This window comes from Mobula hypostoma, chromosome 1, assembly GCF_963921235.1.
Source record: "Mobula hypostoma chromosome 1, sMobHyp1.1, whole genome shotgun sequence".
Lineage (NCBI taxonomy): Eukaryota > Metazoa > Chordata > Chondrichthyes > Myliobatiformes > Myliobatidae > Mobula > Mobula hypostoma.
In genome coordinates, this window is record NC_086097.1 from 150,111,308 (window position 1) to 150,134,349 (window position 23,042).

At 43.8% G+C, this 23,042-nt stretch overlaps 1 protein-coding gene across 12 annotated transcripts in view; it reads left to right on the top strand.

Moving 5' to 3' along the window:
* Nucleotides 1–23,042, top strand: part of foxh1 (forkhead box H1) — a 141,601-nt gene that overhangs the window by 60,385 nt on the left and 58,174 nt on the right. For 5 of the 12 annotated variants that reach the window (XM_063057885.1, XM_063057984.1, XM_063057895.1 and 2 more), the window contains 4 exons: nucleotides 342–474; nucleotides 15,397–15,470; nucleotides 16,323–16,407; nucleotides 17,076–17,370. The exons of 1 other annotated variant lie outside the window; for it this stretch is intronic. The gene's annotated coding sequence lies outside the window, so the exon portion shown is untranslated. Of the gene's footprint in view, nucleotides 1–341; nucleotides 475–12,736; nucleotides 12,800–15,396; nucleotides 15,471–16,322; nucleotides 16,408–17,075; nucleotides 18,900–23,042 lie in introns of those variants that run through there. 6 more of the 12 variants (XR_010019187.1, XM_063057922.1, XM_063057931.1 and 3 more) reach the window with 6 other exon arrangements.

The following is a 23,042-nucleotide window of genomic DNA, read 5'->3' on the forward strand; positions in this document are numbered from 1 at the left end:
ACCTCCTTCTACTACCCATTGTGTTTTCCCCGATTCCTGCTTCATCTTTCCTGCCTATCACCTTCCTGCTTCCTCTCTCCCACCCCTTTATCTTTCCCCTTACTGGTTTTTCACCTGGAACCTCCCAGCCTTCTCCTTCCCGCCCTCCCCCCACCTTCTTTATAGGGCCTCTGCCCCTTCCCTCTACAGTCCTGACGAAGGGTTCCGGCCTGAAACGCCGACCGATCTTTTCCACGGATGCTGCCCGACCTGCTGAGTTCCTCCAGCATGTTGTGAGTGTTGCTTTGACCCCAGCATCTGCAGATTATTTTGTGTTTTGGATTTCTTCTTCTTTTCCTCAGTCAGTCCCATGGGACAGTGGAGGACTTCCTTCCAGTCATTTCTATGGGTTGTGAAGCAACGGAAGAGGCCAGTGTGGGATCTGTACATTCTGCCACAGAAGATGTCTGCTAGGGGGACTGAATGGTTCGTGAGGTAATAAACTCTTCGATTGTTTTCACTGGCCTGCTGTATGGTCTTGATGTAGAGATTCGACATTACCTGCTGCATTGCAGCTGCTTGAACACACAAACATATCAGCTATATCATGAAGGATCCCAACCACTCTGTTCATGGACTGTTTGTCCCACCCTGATCAGGGGAGAAACTGTGCAGCATTCACACCAGGACCATGGGACTCCAAAACAGTTACTTCCCCTAAACCATCAGGCTGATCAACACCGCCCCCTCCCAACTAATCATCCCACCGCTACATATACATCATCTAGCATCACTTTGTGTGCATACAATCAGTCTATGTATATAACAGTAATGTGTATATTTTAGAGGATTTTTTAAAATATTTATGTGTTATTTTTTGTTTTTTAATTGTGTTCTTTATGCTTGTTGTTTTTTTTTTGTTATGCTGCATTGGACCCAGAGTAACATCCTTTTGTTCCCCCTTTACACTCACGTACAGAAGAATGACAATAAATAAACTTGGATCTGGAATCTAGGGTCAAGAGTACGCCTCATGTTAGCTCCTCAATTCGATAGGATCATGGCTAATCTCAGCCTCTGTATCCCCATCACCTTTGATCAGTTTTAATGGTCTTCTTTTTAAAAGTCTATCCACCACTGGTGGTGGCATCCATTAGTCTCGCGAGACCATGGATCTGCACCTGGAAAGTCTTGCTTCAGTCTATGTTAGAGCAGCGTCTGTTGTGGCTGTAGAGGCCCTCACAGGAGTGACAGTCTCGGCTGCAGCGACTGCACTTGAAGGCGCTGTCCTCCAGTATTGTCTTGGTGTTGTTTTTCCGATGAGTGCGCTTTTCTTCAGCAGCAAGCCTCAGCTTCTCTTCTCCTCTTTTTAGACCTCTGCGTAGTTCCAGCCTCCAGGGAGAGTGATCACTTGCGATGTCCTCCCACCTCTCGACGTTCACTTTCAGTGACTTCATGTCTCTCTTGCAAACATCTTTGAAAGGAAGATGGGGCCACCCTTGTGCTCTCTTGCCAGAGGCCAGTACCCTGTACAACAGGTCTTTCGGGATCCTCCCGTCTGACATGCGGTGTACGTGGCCCAGCCAGTGGAGACGGCGTTGTTGGAGCAGGGTGAAGAGGTTGGGTATCTGGGCGCAGGCCAGGACCTCATTGTTGGTGACTCGGTCAGTCCACGTGATGTCCAGGATGCATCTCAGGCTGCAAAGGTGGAAGGCGTTGAGACGCCGCTCTTGACTGTAGTAGAGGCTCCAGGTCTCACTGCCATAAAGCAGTGTGCTGAGGACGCAGGCCCTGTAATTGCAACTTTGGTGTGCGTCGTCAGCTTTCTGTTCTCCCAGACTCTCTTTGTCAACCTGGCGAATGTTGAGGCTGCTCGTCCGATCCGTCTGTTAATCTCGGGGTCTAGGGAGAGGCTGTCCGTGATGGTGGAGCCAAGGTATGTAAACTCGTGAACTACCTCCAGCTTGTAGTTGTTGATGGTAATGGCAGGGAGGTGCTCAACGCCTTGGCCCAACATATTGGTTTTCTTCAGGCTGATGGTCAAGCTGACGTCCTGGCAGGCTCTTGAGAAGCTGTCCATGAGGCGTTGCAGTTGCTCTTCAGAGTGTGTTGCCAGTGCCGCGTCATCTGCGAAAACATGTCCCTAATGAGTACTTCTCGAACCTTGGTTTTTGCCCTCAGCCGGGACAGACTGAATAGCCTTCTGTCCGATCTGGTGTGGAGGTAGATACCATCAGTTGATTTTCCAAAGGCGTGCTTCAGCATGACTGCGAAGAAGATGCCAAACAGGGTGGGGGCAAGCACACAGCTCTGCTTCACACTGCTGCGGATGTTGAAGGCCTCTGAAGAAGAGCCGTCGAACTGAACGACGCCCTTGATGTCTGTGTGGAATGACTGAACTATCCTGAGGAGCCTCGGGGGACAACCAATTCTGGCGAGGATTTTGAACAGGCCGTCTCTGCTCACAAGGTCGAAGGCCTTTGTGAGGTCAATGAAAGCGACGTAGAGTGGTTGTCTTTGCTCTCTGCGTTTCTCTTGTAGCTGTCGAAGGGAGAAGATCATGTTGGTTGTGGAGCGTTCTGACTTGAAACCGCACTGAGACTCGGTATATACCCTTTCAGCTATCTTCTGCAGTCTGTTCAGGACCACGTGGGTGAAGACCTTCCCAACGATGCTCAGCAAGGAGATTCCCCTGTAGGTGTTACAGTCCCTTCTGTCCCCTTTGTTCTTATATATGGTGATAATGTTGCAGTCTCTCATGTCTTGCGGCACTGCTCCCTCTGTCCAGCACTGGCACAGTAGTTCATGCAGGTGGTTTAGCAGGACGCCTTTTGCGCATTTGATGGCCACTAGCAGAATGCCATCCAATCCTGGTGCCTTCCCAGTGGGCAGGCTGTCGATGGCTTTACTCAGCTCTTCGGCAGTCGGCAATGCATCAAGTTCCTCCATGACAGGCAGGCATTCCACAGCGTCTAGCGCGCTGTTTAAGATGCTGTTTTCTCTGGAGAAGAGTTCAGAGTAATACTCCACCCATCTCTCCATCTGCTTGCCTTTGTCATTGATGGTCTCGCCTGTTACGGTTTTCAGTGGTGCTGTCTTGCTCTGGGTTGGCCTGTGCCTTTCTTGATCCCCTTGTACACTCCACAGATGTTGCCTGTGTCAAATGATGACTGAATGCTTTCGCATAGTTGTAGCCAGTAGTCATTTGCACAGCGTCTGGCTGTTTCCTGGGCCTTGCTTCTTGCTGTCCTTAGCGCTTGCAGTGTTGCCTGGGTGGGGTGGTGTTTGTGCTCTAGTAGTGCAACATGCTTCACCTCGATGACAGCGGTGAGCTTACTTGAGCTCGCTTCAAACCAGTCCTGTGTCTTGCCCCGTTTCTTCCCGAAGGCCTTGAGTGCAGTGCTGTGGATAGTGTCCCTGAGAGAGTCCCATCTCTGCTGAGCATCTCCTTCTGGTGGGTCTGCAAGGAGAGCATCCTCCAGTGAATTGATGAACTCTGCAGCTTTGTCTGGGTGTTGTGTCTTACTGGCATCGATGCGCTGCTTGTCTGGAGGCTTGTCGTAGTGCATCTTCTTCAGCCGAAGTCTGATCTTGCAGCAAACCAGAGAGTGTTCCGTGTCGCAGTCAGCACTCTGAAAGGAGCGAGTCATGAGCATGTTTCTCAGGTGACGTGCTCATCACTGGCTTAAAATTATTCAAAGAATTGTTTTTACTTACTTTGATGAAGAACGTTTCAAAGACAGACAACCCCGTGAAAGGAAAAGATTCACTTTATCTCTGCCTCCACTTAACCCAGTCAAAGCCTCTCAGGATCTTAGGTCTCAGTCAGGCTACCTTTCACTCTTCTAAACTCACCTAGAAACAAGCCTAGCCTGTTCATTCTTATCTCCTGAGTCAACCTGCCCATTCCAGTTACAAGTCAAGTAATTCTCTGCATTTTTTCCAGTCCATTTATACCTTTCCTTAAATAAATGCTCCAGCTGTAGTCTCATCAATGCCATATACAACAGAAGTATAAACTTCCTGCTCCTGTATTTAATTCCCTCTCAATAAATTATGAATAAAAATTAATATTTTCTTTTTACTTGCTGGACCTGTGATCTACCCTTTTTAAGACATGAAGATCATCACCTAGATCAGGGGTTCCCAACTTTTTTATGCCAAGGGCCCCTATCATTAACTGAGGGCTCTCTGGACCCCAAGCTGGGAACCCCGGATAGATTCCTCTCCATCTCAAATCTCTATTTCCTACCATCTAAATAATAGGTTCCCTTTTTATCATTTCTATCAAAATAGACAACTGCACTTCATGCTCCATTTGCCAGATCTTTGCTTTCTCATTTAACCTATCTATATCCCACATTACAAGTATTTTTCCACCTACCTTTATCATCAATAAATTCAAATACTGTGGTTTCAGACTCTTCATCCAAGTTATTTACATAGATAGTAAAATGTTGAGGTACCTACCTGATTGTGCTGACCTTCACTTGTTCTACCTTGCCAACAAGAAAAAGTCCAGCTTTTGCTTCCAGCAAAACCTGCTAACCTTCTATTCATGCCAATATGTTACTTCCTAAACATAATCTTTTATGTTCTGCGATAGCCTTTGATGTTGCAAATTATCATATACCTTCTGGAAATCTAAGTATATATTTATCTTACAGCACATGTTAATTCTTCAAAGAACTACATTAGATTGTTCAAACATGATCTCCTTTCACAGAAACATATTGACTTTTCTTGGTTACCTTGAATTTTTCTAAGTACCCTGGCTTAACATCTCTAGTAATAATTTCTAACATTTTTACTATGACAGATATTAAATTAACTGGTTTATTGCTTTCTGTTTTATGTTGTCATCTGTTTTTGAATAAAGGAGTTACATTTGATATTTTCCAATCAAATTAAATTTTCCCCATTTCTAGGGAATTTTAGAAAATTGAAACTAATGCAACAACTATCTCACCAGCCACTGCTTATAAGACACTTGGATGAAGTACATCAGGGACTGAGGATTCGTCAACCTGCCGCTCCAGCAATTTTCTCCGTTTCACCTCCCTGCTGTTTGTAATTTTCCTAGCTCTCTCCATCTTCCAGTTCCAGATAAACAACTACTGTTTGGGAATTTGCTTGCATCCCTGATAGTGAAGATGTAGGCACTAATCTACTTATCATTCTCTTGTTTTTTTCCATTATGAAATATCCCCGTTCCACTTTATATAGGACCATTGGGGGCACAAGAGACTGCAGATGCTGGAATGTGGAGCAGAAGATAAACTGTTGAGGGAGCAGTGTCAGGGGATGGACAACATTTCAAGATGAGATTCTGCATCAGTACTGAGTGTAGAGGAAGATATTCATCTGGTAGAAGTGAGACAGAGTGTGATAGGTGGAAACATAAGGAAAAAAATTGGAAAGTTGTGGCAGGCTTGGGGGGGAAAGGGGCAAGGAATAGAAAGTGGCCGGTAGGTTATAGGCAAAACCAAATAAAAGAAGGGTGATGGGCAGAAGGAACCAAATTTGGAGGGGAAGGAGTTTTAGTAACAACCGTATGCTGTCATCTGCAGAAATTATATGCTGGTTCTTTTTAGGTGTTACTACTTTTAACATTTTTAGTTAAGCTGTTATAATGGGACCTCTTTTGGGATTTCCCTATTGGAATGTAGCTCTTCTATGTATTTTGAAGTATCCCCATGAATATCAGCCACTGCATTTCAGCTCTTCAAATTGTTCTCAGTTAATACGTAATCTTTAATTTCGATTGCTGGTCTTCGAACCATTCTTCTCTCCCTTCAACTGAATATAAAAATTCAGTCATATTATGTGTCCAATCACAAACAAAGAAAATCTGCAGATGCTGTAAATCCAAGCAACACACACAAAATGCTGGAGGAACTCAGCAGGCCAGGCAGCATCTATAGAAAAGAGTAAACAGTTGGCGTTTCGGGTCCAAGACCCTTCGATAGATGTCGCCTGGCCTGCAGAGTTCCTCCAGCATTTTGTGTGTGCTGTCATGTTATGCGTGTTGCTTTTTGATTTCCAGCATCTGCAGAATTTCGCATGTTTTTATTATAGAAACACAGACATAGAAACATAGAAAATAGGTGCAGGAGTAGGCCATTCGGCCCTTCGAGCCTGCACTGCCATTTATTATGATCATGGCTGATCATCCAACTCAGAACCCCGCCCCAGCCTTCCCTCCATACCCCCTGACCCCCGTAGCCACAAGGGCCATATCTAACTCCCTCTTAAATATAGCCAATGAACTGGCCTCAACTGTTTCCTGTGGCAGAGAATTCCACAGATTCACCACTCACTGTGTGAAGAAGTTTTTCCTAATCTCGGTCCTAAAAGGCTTCCCCTCTATCCTCAAACTGTGACCCCTCGTTCTGGACTTCCCCAACATCGGGAACAATCTTCCTGCATCTAGCCTGTCCAATCCCTTTAGGATCTTATACGTTTCAATCAGATCCCCCCTCAATCTTCTAAATTCCAGCGAGTACAAGCCCAATTCATCCAGTCTTTCTTCATATGAAAGTCCTGCCATCCCAGGAATCAATCTGGTGAACCTTCTTTGTACTCCCTCTATGGCAAAGATGTCTTTCCTCAGATTAGGGGACCAAAACTGCACACAATACTCCAGGTGTGGTCTCACCAAGGCCTTGTACAACTGCAGTAGTACCTCCCTGCTCCTGTACTCGAATCCTCTCGCTATAAATGCCAGCATACCATTCGCCTTTTTCACCGCCTGCTGTACCTGCACGCCCACTTTCAATGACTGGTGTATAATGACACCCAGGTCTCATTGCTCCTCCCCTTTTCCTAATCGGCCACCATTCAGATAATAATCTGTTTTCCTATTTTTGCCACCAAAGTGGATAACTTCACATTTATTCACATTAAATTGCATCTGCCATGAATTTGCCCACTCACCCAACCTATCCAAGTCACCCTGCATCCTCTTAGCATCCTCCTCACTGCTAACACTGCCACCCAGCTTCGTGTCATCCGCAAACTTGGAGATGCTGCATTTAATTCCCTCATCCAAGTCATTAATATATATTGTAAACAACTGGGGTCCCAGCACTGAGCCTTGCGGTACCCCACTAGTCACCGCCTGCCATTCTGAAAAGGTCCTGTTTATTCCCACTCTTTGCTTCCTGTCTGCTAACCAATTCTCCACCCACACCAATACCGTACCCCCGTGTGCTTTAAGTTTGCACACTAATCTCCTGTGTGGGACCTTGTCAAAAGCCTTTTGAAAATCCAAATATACCACATCCACTGGTTCTCCCCTATCCACTCTCCTAGTTACATCCTCAAAAAATTCTATGAGATTCGTCAGACATGATTTTCCTTTCACAAATCCATGCTGACTTTGTCCGATCATTTCACCGCTTTTATGATCGCTGTTGCTTAACATGGTTAATACCAGACTGCTTGCTGTTGCCTTCAGAACATGCCACTCTAAAAAAAATTCCCAAAACTGACATAAAGTCAAATTATACATAGTAGAAGGTGCTGCAGTCCAACATCGCCGTGGCAACCAGTTTGCCAAACTGAGCCAGTCTATTTGCCTGCATATGTCATAACCCTTCAGATCATTCCCATCCGATGTAGAGTCCAGTGCAAAAGTCTTAGGCACCCTAGATTTTTTATATGGTTTCAGATGGCATAGCCTTCAGAGAGCCTGATCTCAACATCATCGAGGCTCTCTGGGATTACCTGGAGAGACAGAAGCAAGTGAGGTGCCCAAAGTCTGCAGAAGAGCTGTGGCAAGATGCCCAAGATGCTTGGAACAACTTACCAGCTATTTTTCTTATAAAACTGCACGACAGTGTATCTAAGAGAACTGATGCAGTGTTAAGTGCAAAGGGTGGTCACACCAAATATTGATTTACTTACCTTGTACTGTTTACTGTTCATTATAGTAATCTTTTTATACTTAGAAACTTTTTGTTACTTTTGAATGCATCTTTGCTTTACAGAATTATTTTACATGTGCACAGTACTGTATTTGTCGAAATGCCTTTTAAATTTCATAATTATACCCACCTCTCCTGCTTCCACTGTCACCTCATTCCATAAACCCACCACCCTCTGTGTGAAAAACTTACCCCTCAGTTCTCCTTTCAGTCCTTCCCCTCTCACCTTAAACCTACCATTTATATGAATGGTTTTCCATACATTTGTGGATTCACTCCACCTGATGGGAATTTTTTTATTTGTAAGGTGGAATATTGCAGTGGTAAAACTTGAGAAGGGAGTTCAGGCAACAACATGGCCCTGTTTGATCCCTGTTTGACCTAGGGTTATATCTGAGGTGAACCCATTGTTTAGAATCACACTCTGCATGCTTTCATGCAATTGTGTGGCTACGGGTGTAGACTTTAATGGCTGTAGTTTAAAAAGACATAAAATCAATATGTAAGTTTAATGATTAACTTGCGAACGCGAAAAATGCAGGACCATTAAAAGTGCACAGTTTTCTATTTAATGAAGGGTCAAAGACACACTGATCTCTGCCACAGATAACACACACAAAATGCTGACGGAACTGAACCAGCATCTATGGAAAAAAGTACCGTCGATGTTTTAGGCAGAGACCCTTCAGCAGGACTGGAGAAAAAAAAGATGAGGAGTAGATTTAAAAGGTGGGGGCATGGGAGAGTGAAACACAAGGTGATAGGTGAAAACTGGAGGGGGGGGAGTAAAGGATTGGGAAGTTGATTAGTGGAAGAGATACAGGGCTGGAGAAGGGGGAATCTGATAGGAGAGGACAGAAGGCCTTGGAAGAAAGAAAGTGGGGAGGAGCACCAGAGGGCGACGATGGGCAGGCAAGGAGAAAAGGTGAGAGAGGGAAAAGGGGAAGGGGAATGGTGAAGGGGAAGGGGGTTTTACTGGAAGTTTGAGAAATCGGTGTTAATGCCATCAGGTTGGAGGCTACCCAGGCGGAATTTTAAGGTGTTGCTCCTCCAACCTGAGCGTGGCCTCATCGCGACAGTAGAGGAGGCCATGGATTGACATATCGGAATGGGAATGGGAAGTGGAATTAAAATGCATGGCCACTGGGAAATCCAGCTTCTTCTGGTAGACAGAGCGTAGGTGCTGCCCGACTGAAGAGTTTTTTCCAGCATTTTATGTTTCTGTTTTAGATGTCTACCATCGGAAGATTTTTTTGATCCTCTATCGTTGAATATATAGATTGTAACAAGATATTTTTAGATTGTTAAGCTTTAAAGAAGAATATATATAACTTTTGCAATCTCTATTTCTGCCTTTTTCATTATTTCTCTTATTGTGCCTGTTAGCAATTTAATTCACTCACTCTTCTGTGAGTCGTCCCCCTCTTTATTTCTTAGTCCGCCTTATTCAATGCTGAGGGAGTTAACTCTCAGATCTTTTTTAAATCTCTTCCTTCATGCCTTGTACCTGTGCCCTCTGCAGCCTGGAAAAAAGACCAACCACTATACCCCTCATGATTTCATGATTTTAGTAATTTCTAAGCAGTCACCCCTCATTCTCCTGCCCTCCAGGGAGTAAAGAACTAGTGTCCCACTATAACTCAGGCCGGGTAGTCCAGGCAGTATCTCAGTAAATGTCTTCTGCACCCTGGCTACCTTGACAATGCCTTTCCAATAACAGTGTGATCAAACCTGTGCACAATACTCCCATGCAGCCTCGTCAGTGACTTATATATCTGAAACATTATGTCCCTACCCTGAAGCTCCATGTCCTGACTGGTGAAGGCCAACATGCTAAATGCCTTCTTCATCACTCTCTCCATTGACTCAGCTTCTTTCAGTGAACTATGCACTTATACTCCCAGGTCCCTCTGTTTCACATCACATGTCAGAGCCCTGCCATTCATAAATCCCACCCTGGTTTGACTGTCCAAAGTGCATCATATCACACTTATCTAGAATGAAATTTGTTTGCCATTTCTCAGTGCATCTCCCTAACTGATCCAAATCTATGGAGGGGAATAAACAATCAATATTTTGGGTGAGACCCTTCATCAGGACAGGAAAGGAATGGGGAAGAAGCCAGAATAAGAAGGGGATTAAGCAGAACGATAAGAGATAGATGGTGGTTAGGGGACCCGGAATGAAGTAAGAAGCTAGGATTTGACACCCTCCGCCCCACCCACCTACCTTTCACCTCATCTGGTTTCACCTATCCCCTGTCAGCTTGTACTCCTCCCCCTCCCCCCACCTTCTTGTCAGGCATAGCACTGCAGAGTGCAGTAGAGTAGAGAAGTCTGGGAATACAGGTCCATCGTCCCTTGAAAATGGCCTCACAGGTAAATAGAATCATAAAGACAACTTCAGGCTCATTGCCAAAATGTCAAAGTATTGAATACAGGGGTTGGAATGTTATGCTAAAGTTGCGTAAGATGTTGATGAGGCCTAATTCGGAGTACTGTGTGCAGTTTTGGTCACCTGCCTACAGGAAGGATATGAATAAGATTGAGAGAGCGGGGAAAATTTCCAAGGATGTTGCCGGAACTTGAGGACCTGGGTTACAGGGAAGGGCTGAATAGGTTAGGATGCTATTCCCTAGAGTGTAGGAGAACGAGCGGAGATCTGATAGATCAAGAGGCATAGAAAGGGAAAGTGCTAGCAGGCGTTTTCCAGTCGCGCTCAACTAGAGGTCGAGGGTTAAGGGCGAAAAGTGAAATGATTAAGGGGAACAAGAGGGGAAACTTCTTCACTCAGAGGGTGTGGAAGTGGTGGATGTGGGTTCGATTTCAACATTTAAGGGAAGTTTGGATAGGTACATGGATGGGAGGGGTATGGAGGGGTATGGTCTGGGTGATGGTCGATGGGACTAGGCAGAATAATAGTTCCACATGGACTAATTGTGATGAAGAACCTGTACCTGTGCTGTAGTATTCTATGACTCTATGACTCTATTTCTGGTATCTGCAGAATCTCCTGTATATGATCAAAATCCATTTTCAATTTATTATAAAAACTGCTTCACTATCAACAAGACACCTTAATTTATTATCTTCAGCAAACCTACTGATCGTGCTATGTATCCTATCTAGTAACTGACATAATTAATGAAAAACAGAAGGCCCAACGCTGATCCTGGAGCATGTCACTAGTCACAGGCCTCTAGAGAATCAATCTTTGCCCTCTGCTTCCTAGCATCGAACCAATTGTGAATTGACATTGCTATCTCCCACAGAATCTACAGCAGGGTAAACTTCCAGATGTGGCTGCCATGCAGGACCTTATCAAAGACCTTACTAAAGTCCAAACAGACAACATCCACTGTCCTAAACTCCAAAAGATTTATCAGACATGACTCCCAGCACAAGTCATGCTGACTATTGCTGTTCAGGCCGTGACTCCTCAGATACTGAAGCACTTCATACCCAAATGCAGCTGGACCTGGACAATATCCAGGCTTGGGCTGACGAGTGGCAAGTAACATTTGAGCCACGTAAGTGCCAGGCAATGACCATCTCCAACGAGAGAGGCTCTAACTATCGTCCCTTGACATTTAGTGGGATCACCATCATTGAATGCCCTACTATCAACATCATGGGAGTTACCATTGACAGGAAATTGAACTGGTCTAGCCATATAAACACCGTGGCTACCAGAGAAGGTCAAAGACTAGGAGTCTTGTGGTGTTTAACTCACCTCCTGACTCTCCAAAGCCTGTCCACCATCTACAAGGCACAAATCAGGAGTGTAATGGAATACTTGCCACTTGCCTGAATGAGTACAGCTCCATCAACACTCAAGAAGCTTAACTCCGTCGAGTGCAAGGCAGCTCACTCGATTGGTACCCCTTCCACAAGCGTCCAATCCCTCCACCATCGGCGAATAATTGAGGCAGTGTGTACTATCTACAAGATACACTACATCAACACAGCAAAGTTCCTAAGGCAGCACCTTCCAGACCCACAACCACTACCATCTAGGTGGACAAGAACAGCAGATACCTGGGAACACCACCACTTGGAAATCCCTCTCCAAGTCAATCATCATCCTGACTTGGAAACATATCACCATTCCTTCACTGTCGCTGGGTCAGAGTCATGGAATTCCCTCCCTATCAGCACTGTGGGTGTACCTACATCTCAGGGACTGCAGTGGTTCATCACCACCTTCTCAAGGGCAACTAGGGATGGACAATAAATGCTGGCTTAGCTGGGGACGCCCACATCCCCTAAATGAATAAACACAAAAAAATGTAAGTTTGTTTGGTCCGGGGGATTGGAGGGGTTTGATGTTTCTCTTTGAATTACTTCCATGGTTTGCTTTGTTTCATGGCTATCTGCAGAAGACAAGTCTTAGAGCTGTACACTGCATACATACCTTTATAATAAAAGAACCTTTGAACCTGTGAACTTTTTGAACTTTTGAACAAAATGCAAAAGATCTCTGATGTTCCGGTTGCCTACAGATTTTGACACAATGGAAGGAGCCTTACCCCCTCTTGTGGCCCTTTGCTGCAAGTGGAACAAATGAATTAAATTGGCAGTGAGGCCAAAAAAACTAACTCTGCAAATAACTAACTAAAGGAAATGCAAACAGAAAACACTGGGGGAAATCTCAGCAAACCAGACAGCATCTGTGAGGAGAAAATGCCAAACTTTTGAGTTTCCGATCCTTCATCACAGTCCAAGGAGTTGATGAGTTGTCTACCCCAGATGTCACCTGACCTGTTTTTTTTTGTATTATTTCAGATTTACAGCAGATATAGTTTATTTTTATTTCCTTGTGACTAAAGCAAAAGCTTCTTCAAAGAGTCAGCACCAACCTGGCATCTCTCTGTGGTTTAATGTTATCAAAAGGTACCTTTTACTTCTCAGTACAGATGATATGGATGCATTAAGATTTCAAAAAATGGAAATCAACAGAACCTGCAAAATATGTCAGCACTGATGTTGCTGCCTGCAGAAGTATAGAGCCCAGAAGTAGCATTTACCCAGTTTTCATTTTCTACTGACTTACCTCAGTCCTCTTTTTCCCTCCTTGCTCATCTCTATGAAACTCTGGTTAGGCCACACTTGGAGTTCTGTGTCCATTTCTGGTCGCCTCACTATAGGAAGGATGTGGAAGCATTGGAAAGGGTACAGAGAAGATTTACCAGGATGCTGCCTGGTTTAGAGAGTATGCATTATGATCAGAGATTAAGGGAGCTAGGGCTTTACTCTTTGGAGAGAAGGAGGATGAGAGGAGACATGATAGAGGTGTACAAGATAATAAGAGGAATAGATAGAGTGGATAGTCAGCGCCTCTTCTCCAGGGCACCACTGCTCAATACAAGAGGACATGGCTTTAAGGTAAGGGGTGGGAAGTTCAAGGGGGATATTAGAGGGAGGTTTTTTACTCAGAGAGTGGTTGGTGTGTGGAATGCACTGCCTGAGTCAGTGGTGGAGGCAGATACACTAGTGAAATTTAAGAGACTACTAGACAGGTATATGAAGGAATTTAAGGTGGAGGGATTATATGGGAGGCAGGGTTCGAGGGTCGGCACAACATTGTGGGCCGAAGGGCCTGTACTGTGCTGTACTATTTTACGGTCTATGTTCGATGTTCTTCTGCCTCTATCTTAGGGGACAGGTGAGTGGCCAGTACCATAGTTCAATGTTCAAAGTAAATTTACTATCAACATAAGCATATGTTACCATATCCTACCTTGAGATTCATTTTTGTACAGGAAAATGAATACAGTAGAATTTATGAAAAACTATACGTAACAAAGACTGACAAACATCCAATGTGCAAAAGACAAAGTGTGCAAATAATAAATACATAAATGGGGGGGTGTCACATGATGACGTGGGATTGAGACGTGTAAATCCAGCTCTCCCATAAAAAATCAGCAAAGTACCGTTTAAACAAAGTAAAGTTAATAAATACTTTCTGAAAACTATTTATAAACTTCGTAAGACTACTCTACGATATGCCTCGTAAACCGCAACAGAAGAAGTCTGTTGTTGTGAAGTCGCCGCGAGATGGGAAGAAAAATGGGCCTACTGCAGCAATGGAGCCTCGGATTCAGGTTGAATCTCCTTCAGAGGAGACGCATTTTATCTCTGGCGTAGAAGAACAGGGAGCAATGGTGGCGGTAGCGGTCTCTCAGAAGAAGATGCCGGAATTGCGCATGCGCAAATCGACACAATTTAACCTACAAGAACCAATGGTCACTGCAACTGAAAGTGACTCAGAGTCAGAATTGGATATCGCAGAGAATACAGAGGAAGAAGAGGAGGAAGAACTGGAAGAGACTGGAAGTAAAGGAGACGACGGAGACATAAGAGAGGCTTTATTGCAATCAACGGCTGAACTAAGAAAATTAAGAACAGAGCTTAGAGACGTGAAGATGTGCTATGATAAAGCTATGAAAAGACAGGATAAAATGGATAAGAAACTTCAGAAGATGGAAAGAACAATGGAGCATATTAATGATAGAGTGGAAAAAACAGAAAATGATGTGCTTGTCTGGAACACGGAAAGAAATCAACTCTTGGAGAAGGTGGACGTGTTGGAAAATTTTAGTAGACATAATAACATTAAAATTGTTGGTCTTAAAGAAGGTATAGAGGGAGATAATCCAATAGAATTTTTTCAAAGATGGATCACGAAAACCTTGCAAATGAAAGAGGAAGACCGATCAATTGAAATTGAACGGGTACATAGAGCTCTAAGACCAAAACCACAAGATGACCAATATCCACGATCAATTTTAATAAAATTCTTAAGATTTCAAGACAAAGAAAGGATTCTACAGGCGGCTGCCCAAGCTGCCAAGAAGAGAAAAGGGCCACTGATGATAGAAGGGAAGAAAAATTTTTTCTACCCTGACATAAATTATGAACTTTTGAAAAGAAGGAAGAAGTTTAATCCAGTGAAAAAAGCCCTATAGGATCACGGTTATCAATTTATATTGCGTTATCCTGCAACCTTGAAGATTTTTTTGCCTGGTGGAGAAAAAAGATTTTTTGACAATTACAGGAAAGCGGAGGAGTTTGTGCGAGATTCTTTGAATATTCACCAGCTACAAGAACAAACTTAGGGGAGCGAGATGGATTGAAGATGAAGACTGGGTCAAGGATTAGGCCTGTTGAATTTTTAGGCGGATGAATATATAAATATATTATTAATTATATGAGGGAGGGGAAGAAAGGTTAAAATTTGAGGAATATTAGCTGGGAATAATAACATTAATTTTTTTCTATATATATATAATTTTTTGTTAAGGGGGAGCTGGAAGAAACACTGTCCAATCGCTACGTTATTCATGTGTGCAAGAGCGGCAATAGCCACGACCTGCACAATGGAGGGGGGTAGTGTTGTGTATCTTTTCATTCACAAAATTAGTGGGGGGGTATTTTGTTTTTTTCTTTTTTTGTATCTTATCTATCTTTTTTTTCTTTTTGCCCAGATGATTGGGAGGGAAACACATAGCAACATGGTGAAGTTCAAAGAGATTCCCCAGGGAACTATGAGAGTTGAGAAGTTAAGTAATGTTTTAGATTTTAAGAGATAAATATGTAACAGTTTTGAATATTTGGAGCCCTTATTTATAGCTCCGATGATGAAGATCTTGGTTCCTTGGGGGAAAGTAACAAATATATATAAAATTTATTTTTATCCTATGGAGCATGTGCAAACCTTCCAATATTCAGGCGGTTCTTTTTTTCCTTTTTCTCCTTTCTTTTTAAGTAGGAGTATATATTGGGAGGGGGAGGGTTAAGGGGAGGGGGGAGGGTAGATATTATTTTCTCATGTTTCACTTTGAAAACTCAATAAAAATTATATTTTAAAAAATACAAAAATAAATAAACAAAACAAATATTAAGAACATGTGCTGTAGAGTTCTTGAAAGTGAGTCTTACAGGCCCAAGGATTCCCACAGCTGTCGTGACTACTGCCTCACATCCAGATTGCTGTTTAAAACCTACTCCACTCTTCTATTTGCTCTATCTCCGTTGAAACTTTTCTGATGATGACACCTTCCACCACTGTTCACAAGGCTCTCAGCTATGTCTGTTCAATTTTCTGCACCAGTTCTAAGCCTGAAAAGGGATTGGATTCCATTTTGAATTTTCTATCCACCTATCAGCATATTTAATGTTATTCTTCACTACTCCCGGTAGATACAGTCACCATTCAGATCAACCCTTGCTTTCACTTTTTCAGCATTTCAAAGACACTTTTTTGCTTTGTGGTGACCTGGTCCCATCTCCCATTTATCCTTCTCACCACCACGCAGCTGGGTGAGATGAAATAGATGCCCTTTAACCATCTCTCTTCCCACCTGTCAGATGAAGCAGTAATGTAATAATTTTATTTCCTTTCAATTGACAGTTCAGAATGGAGTCTCTTCAACATAGAGGAAAATGGACACAGAGTTGGCATCAATTGTGCAGGATAGCACCATTTAGTTCACAAGGTTAGCTACCTAACTCTTTAATTCTCCAAACTGCCTTTTCTGTCATGTCCTGCAAGATTCCAAGAAATTCAACATGAGCTTAATGTTTCTTCTTCCAAATTTGCACCTGACAGCCTTTGGGATACAATATTGAATTAGTTACCTTCTGTTAATTACTCTGAACCTCCCCTTTCCTCCAGTCAGTTATTTTTTTCTCTCGCTCATGTTTCATTTAAACTTCTCCACATAGATCTTTATCCTTTCTTCTAGCTGATATCACCACTTGTGTCATTTACTCTCTTCTCTCCTAGGAGTGAAGGAGGATGAGGAGGTGACTTGATGGACATGTACAAGAAGATAGAGTGGATAGCCAGGGGAGGTGTTAGACACATACATTTGGAGCTTTAAACAAACTCTTAGATAGGAACATGAATGATAGAAAAATAGAGGATTATATAAAAGGGAAGGGATACCTTGATCTTAGAATAGGTCAAAAGTTGGCTGAGCATCATGGGTAAAAGGGCCTGTACTGTGCTCTTATAATCTAGTCTCCACTCTATAAAAGCCCTTCCCTTTGTTTCTCTCTGCTTCCCCACATTTTTCCTTTGCAACTTGTTTGAATAACTCTTCTCAGATCTAGCGAAAAGTCCATCAACCAGGAATATTAACTCGTATTTCTCATTCTATAGCTGCTGCCTGCCTTGAGGACATACAGATTTCCATTTCTTGAAAGTGAGAAGAATTAAAGGAAATGCAAGAACAAGATCACTCAGACGAAGCAGGGTTGTGATGGAGGGTTAATGATTGGGCCTCTGTTCAGGCCCGAGCCTTTCCTAGTAAACTATGGATGAAGTTATAGCTGTATTGTATGTCCAAGGTGAAAATTAGTCAGATGGACCAGCAAACTGGAACTGTCAAAGGAGCAGAGAGTGTCAAAGCTGTTGTAGCTGTAGATGGGATGAGTAAAAAAGGAATAAATTCTAGGTAAGAAGTAATGCATCCTACAGGCCTAAATGAATGGGTTCCCTAGGAGAGGGTAAACTTTCCCTGTGAGTGAATCATTCAATAAATAATTCCTTCCCCTCACCTTTCTTAAACGGTTTCCAAAATCAGGCCTAATGGCCAATAGATCCACTTAGACAATTATTTGATAATAATTTTGACACTTTGACAATAGATCCACTCTTATTAATTGACCATAACTCCATCTTCAAGACCATAAATTCCAAAAAAAACTAATCTCCGGACTCCTAGACCTGGGACTCAGTACTTCTTTGAACAACTGGATGCTGGACTTCCTGACCAACAGACTGGAATCAGTAATGTTAGGCAGCAACACTTCTGCCACAATTATTCTCAACACCCCACAAGATTGTATCCTCAATGTTCCTCCAAAACAAAAGAGCCCATTGAATCATTGACTTAGAAAGCTGGGTGGAGCATAGTCCCCAGTTTATATCAATGAAGCTGAGATAGAGATGGTTGAGAGCTTCAAGTTCCTATATGTAAACATCACCCCCAGCCTGACCTGCACACCAGCACCTCTGCTTTCTCAAACAGCTAAGGAGATTCAGTACATCCTTGTTAATCCTTGCCAGTATTTATTGATGCACCACTTAGATATGCCACAGCCTGTTATGGCAACTACTTTGCCCAAGTTCGCAAGAAATTGCAGGGTTATCATCCCATCACAAAAACATCCTCCCCTCCCCTTCATGGACTTTGTCCACACTTCTCGCTGCCTCAGTAAAGGCAGCCTCCTCCTATTGGCCAAAAGATACAAAACCTGAAAACATGTACCTCCAGGCTTCAGGACAGCTTCTATCCCACTGTTATAAGGCTCTTGAACAGATCTATTGTATGATAAAGATGAAATCTTGACTTCTCAATCTACCTCATTGTGTCCCTTGCACCCTATTATCTACCTGCGATGCACTCTCTGTAACTGTAACACTATATTCTCTATAGTTACTGATTTCCCCTTTGTACAACACTGAAATACTTAATTTTCTGAATGTCAGGAGATGTCACAATAATAAACCAGTTACTACTTTCCTCCAGAAGGTAACAGGAAACAATGGACCCTCTCCTGCAAATGCACCATGAAATGGCCGTCTTTCTGTGCTGGGATCCTATGGTCACCTGAACCTCCTCCTCATGATAGAGCTACATACCTTGCACAAAATATTCCGATTACTTATACCATAAACCATAAGAACATAAGCCATTGGAGCAGAATTAGACCAATCGGCCCATTGAGTCTGCTCCGCCATTCCATCATGACTGAATTATTATTCCTCTCTACTCCATTCTCCTACCTTCTCCCTGTAATCTTTGTCCCCCCTTACTAATTAAGAACCTATCAACCTCCACTTTAAATATACCCAATGACTTGGCCTCCACAGCCACCAGTGACAATGAATTCCACATTTTCACTACCACCTGGCTAAAGAAATTCCTCTTCATCTCAGATCTAAAGGTACGTGCTTCTATTCTGAGGCTGTGCCCTCTGGTCCTAGACTCCCCCACTATAGGAAACATCCTCACCATATCCACAATATATAGGCCTTTCAATATTCAACAGCTTTCAATGAGATCTCCCACATTCTTCTAAATCCCTGTGAGTATAATCCCAGAGCCATCAAATGCTCTTCTTGCACCAATCCTTTCATTCCCAAGGTAATTCTTGTAAGCCTCCTCTGGATATTCTCTCATGGCAGCTGATGCTATCTTAGTCCATGTTCCAAACCTACACTGGTATCCGTCCCCCACTCTTCCTATGTTATATCAATGACCGCATTGGTGCTGCTTCCTGCATCCATGCCGAGCTTGATGACTTCATCAAATTTCTGACACCTCCCTCCCCTTTCTCGACCTCACCTTTTATTGTCTCTGGAGACAGCTTGTCTACTCGTGTCTATTATAAACTCATGGACTCTCGTAGCTACCTGGACCATACCTCTTCTCATCCTGTTACTTGTTAAAAATGCCATCCCCTTCTCTCAGTTCCTCCGTCTCCACCGCATCTGCTCTCAGGATGAGGCTTTTCATTCTAGAATGAAGGAGATGTCCTCCTTTTTCAAAGAAAGGAGCTTCCCTTCCTCCACCATCAACACTGTTCTCAACCGCATCTCTTCCATTTCACACACGTATGCTCTTACCCCAACCTCCTGCCACTCTACCCTCTTGTGCACACCTACCACCCCGCCAGCCTCCGTGTCCAGCACGTAATTCTCCACAAAATCCGCCATCTCCAATAGGATCCCACCACCATACACACCTTTCCCTCCCCCCGCCCACATTCTGCTTTCCGCAGGGATTGCTCCCTATGCGACTCCGTTGTCCGTTCGTCCCTCCCCACTGATCTCCCTCCTGTCACTTATCTTTGCAAGTGGAACAAGTGCTACACCTGCCCCTACACCTCCTCCTCACTACCATACAGAGCCCCAAACAATGCTTCCAGGTGAGGTGACCCTTCACTTGTGAGTCATTTGGGGTCATATACTCTATCTAGTGCTCTCAGTGTAGCCTCCTGTATATCGCTGAGACCCGTCGTAGATTGGGAGACTGTTTTGCTGAGTACCTACACTCTGTCCACCAGAAGAAGTGGGATTTCCCAGTGGCCACCCATTTTAATTCTACTTCCCATTCCCATTCTGATATGTCAATTCATGGCCTCCTTTACTGTCGCAATGAGGTCACACTCAGGTTGGAGGAACAACACCTTATATTCCATCTGGGTAGCCTCTAAGCTGATGGCATGAACATTGATTTCCTGAACTTCCGGTAATGGCCCCCACCCCACCCTCATCCCTTCACCATTCCCCATCCCCTTTTCCCTCTCTCACCTTATCTCCTTGCCTGATCATCGCCTCCCTCTGGTGCTCTTACCACCCCCCCCCCGTTCTTTCTTCCATGGCCTTCTGTCCTCTCCTATCAGACTCCCCCTTCTCCAGCCCTGTATCTCTTTCACCAATCAACTTCCCAGCTATTTACTTCATCCCTCCCACTCCTGGTTTCACCCATCACTTTGTGTTTCTCTCTCCCCCTCCCTCACATTTTTATATCTACAGCTCATCTTTTTTTGTCCAATCCTGCCGAACGGTCCCGGCCCGAAACGTCAACTGTACTCTTTTCCATAGATGCTGCCTGTCCTGCAGAGTTCCTCCAGCATTTTGTGTGTGTTGCTCAAGTTTATTGTCATCTGACTGTGTATATATACTACCAAACAAAACAAAGTTTCTCCGGACTACAGTGCACCCACAAAATATATATCACACATAGCAGATAAAACAAAATATAACCACAAATATGTTAATAAATATAATTCAAAAATGCATCCAGCATGCAGCACAGGCAGTCAATAAATACTCAACAGTACAGTAAATAATAAACTGCTTGACGGCCTTATAAATACACCTTGGTCTCACAGCCTGAGGGAAGAAGCTCTTACCCAGTCTGACAGTCCTAGTCCTGATGCTACTGTACCTCCTTCCTGATGGTAGTGGGTCAAAGAGATTGTGGGATGGGTGGTAGGGATACTCAACAATGCCTTGGACCCTTCCTCAACACTACCTGCCCCTCCACCTATCTTCAAAACATCTGCAAACTTGGCCGCAAAGCCATCCATTGTGTTATCAAAATGATGGACATACAGTATAACATGCAAAGGAGTGGTCCCAACACCGATCCCTATGGAACACCACTAGTCACAGCAGCCAACCAGAGAAGGATCCCACTTCTTACCATTAAATTAAATATGACTTCTGGTATCTATGCACAACATTTATTCTTGCATCAAACCTACAGAAACAAACTGTATATCATTATTGAGAGTTTGCTATTCATAAAATGGCTTCTGTGCTTCCAACCTTACATAGAACATAGAAATCTGCAGTACATATTGCCATATAAATCCTGTCTGTGACAGATGTAATTCTGAGGTAGCTTCCTTGACACATATGTTCTGATCTTGCCCTCTTTTGGAAAAATATTGGAAAGACATTTTTGATATTAGAACATAGAACCTAGAATAGTACAGCACAGTACAGGCCCTTCGGCCCACAATGTTGTGCCGACCCTCAAACCCTGCCTCCCATATAACCCCCCCACCTTAAATTCCTCCATATACCTGTCTAGTAGTCTCTTAAATTTCACGAGTGTATCTGCCTCCACCACTGACTCAGATAGTGCATTCCACGCACAAACCACTCTCTGAGTAAAAAACCTTCCTCTAATATCCCCCTTGAACTTCCCACCCCTTACCTTAAAGCTATGTCCTCTTGTACTGAGCTGTGCTGCCCTGGGGAAGAGGTGCTGGCTATCCACTCTATCTATTCCTCTTAATATCTTGTACACCTCTATCATGTCCCCTCTCATTCTCCTTCTCTCCAAAGATTAAAGCCCTAGCTCCCTTAATCTTTGATCATAAAGCATACTTTCTAAACCAGGCAGCATCCTGGTAAATCTCCTCTGTACCCTTTCCAATGCTTCCACATCCTTCCTATAGTGAGGCGACCAGAACTGGACACAGTACTCCAAGTGTGGCCTAACCAGAGTTTTATAGAGTTGCATCATTACCCCGCGACTCTTAAACTCTGTCCCTTGACTTATGAAAGCTAACACCACATAAGCTTTCTTAACTACCCTATCTAGCTGTGAGGCAACTTTCAGGGATCTGTGGACATGTACCCCCAGATCCCTCTGCTCCTCCACACTACCAAGTATCCTGCCATTTACTTTGTACTCTACCTTGAAGTTTGTCCTTCCAAAGTGTACCATCTCACACTTCTCCGGGTTGAACTCCATCTGCCACTTCTCAGCCCACTTCTGCAACCTATCAATGTCTCTCTGCAATCTTCGACGATCCTCTACATTATCTATAACACCACCAACCCTTGTGTCGTCTGCAAACTTGCCAACCCACCATTCTACCCCCACGTCCAGGTCGCTAATAAAGATCATGAAAAGCCAAGGTCCCAGAACCGATCCTTGTGGGACACCACTAGTCAAAACCCTCCAATCTGAATGTACTCCCTCCACCACGACCCTCTGCTTTCTGCAAGCAAGCCATTCTGAATCCACTTGGCCAAACTCCCCTGGATCCCATGCCTTCTGACTTTCTGAATAAGCCTACCGTGTGAAACCTTGTCAAATGCCTTACTAAAATCCATGTAGATCACATCCACTGCACTACCCTCATCTATATGCCTGGTCACCTCCTCAAAGAACTCTATTAGGCTTGTCAGACACGGTCTGCCCTTCACAAAGCCATGCTGTCTGTCCTTGATCAGACCATGATTCTCTAAATGCCCATAGATCCTATCTCTAAGAATCTTTTCCAACAGCTTTCCCACCACAGACGTAAGGCTCACTGGTTTATAATTACCCGGACTATCCCTACTACCTTTTTTGAACAAGGGGACAACATTCACCTCCCTCCAATCCTCCGGAACCATTCCCGTGGACAACGAGGACATAAAGATCCTAGCCAGAGGCTCAGCAATCTCTTCCCTCGCCTCATGGAGCAGCCTGGGGAATATTCCATCAGGCCCCAGGGACTTATCCATCCTAATGTATTTTAGCAACTCCAACACCTCCTCTGCCTTGATATCAACATGCTCTAGAACATCAACCTCTCTCATATTGTCCTCACC